At 36.0% G+C, this 1,281-nt stretch overlaps 1 pseudogene; it reads right to left on the bottom strand.

The window, feature by feature from the left end:
• Positions 1 to 523, bottom strand: part of LOC110314648 — a 2,192-nt pseudogene extending 1,669 nt beyond the window's left edge.
• Positions 524 to 1,281: the final 758 nt, after the last annotated feature.

The raw sequence follows: 1,281 nt of genomic DNA, 5'->3' as shown, positions 1-1,281 counted from the left end.
TGTGGATTCTTTTATGTGTTAGAAGATTATTATTTTGTGCAAAGGCTTTACCACATTGGTTACATTCAAAAGGTTTCTCTCCTGTATGTGTTCTTTTATGTATTATGAGATGACTGCTTCTTGCAAAGGCTTTACCACATTGATTACATTCAAAACCTTTCTCTCCTGTATCAACTCTTTTATGGCTTTGAAGAGACCTGTTAGATACAAAGTCTCTATCGCATTGGTTACTCTCATATGTATTCTCTCCAGCAAGTGTTGTTTTATGTATCTGGAGACTACTCTGATATGCAAACGCTTCCAAATTTTGGATACCTTCATAGGGTTTCTCTCTAGTATAAATTCTTTCATGTCTTTGGTTATGACTCTGAAATACAAGGGCTTTCTTCCCACGTTGAATAAACTCAGAGGGTTGCTCTTCGGTATGACTTCTTTCATGCCTGCAAAGACAATTGGCACATGTGAAAGCTTTCTCACATTCAAAACACAGATGAATCTTTTCATCAGTGTGAATAAGTTTTACAATTTATTCTAATTGTAAAGAACAACCTGATCTTAATCTATTATCCCTTTGTTTATATCCATGGAGTTCCCCTTCATTGTGGGTTCTTTTGCATCTTTGAAAATACATGGGATAGGAAGAACATTGATGACATGGCTCACATTTATAGCATCCTTTTCCTATATAAGTGTGTTTACATATTTGAAGATAACAGGAAGAACTCAGAGATTTACCACACTGATTTCATTCATTAATTTTGCTATTGTCTGTAATACTCCATTTGCGATGTGAACCTTGGGAAGAAGAATTGGCACATCCCTAGTACTCAGCCATTTTCTGCAATGTGATTCTTCTAAATACCCACAGTAAAGTTGGAAAACTAATTAGTTGTAAACTTCTAGCACATTTAGAAGTCTACTCAAAATTGGGAGTACTACATTATCTTCTAATTGTGCTGGAAGAGGGAGAGATTGTTGTTTCTTTCAATACTCCTTTGTTCATGTTGCTTGTTTCCATTGTAACTAATGACATCCCTATTGAGAACAGAATAAGTGGTACAGGGATTAACACCTTTCTTATTTTTTAAAAAAAAAAAAGATTTATTTATTTTATGTATGTGAGTACACTGTAGCTGTACAGATGGTCATGAGTCTTCATGTTGTTGTTGGGAATTGAATTTTAGGGCATCTGCTCGCTCCGATCAACCCTGCTCGCTCATTCCCTGTTCACTCTGGTCCACATAAGTACACACCTGTCTTCTGACACACCAGAAGAAGGCA

This window comes from Mus pahari, unplaced genomic scaffold (genome assembly GCF_900095145.1).
Source record: "Mus pahari unplaced genomic scaffold, PAHARI_EIJ_v1.1 scaffold_9090_1, whole genome shotgun sequence".
Taxonomy (NCBI): Eukaryota; Metazoa; Chordata; class Mammalia; order Rodentia; family Muridae; genus Mus; species Mus pahari.
The sequence above is the reverse complement of the archived record's forward strand: the minus strand, read 5'-3'. Positions and strand labels throughout refer to the sequence as shown.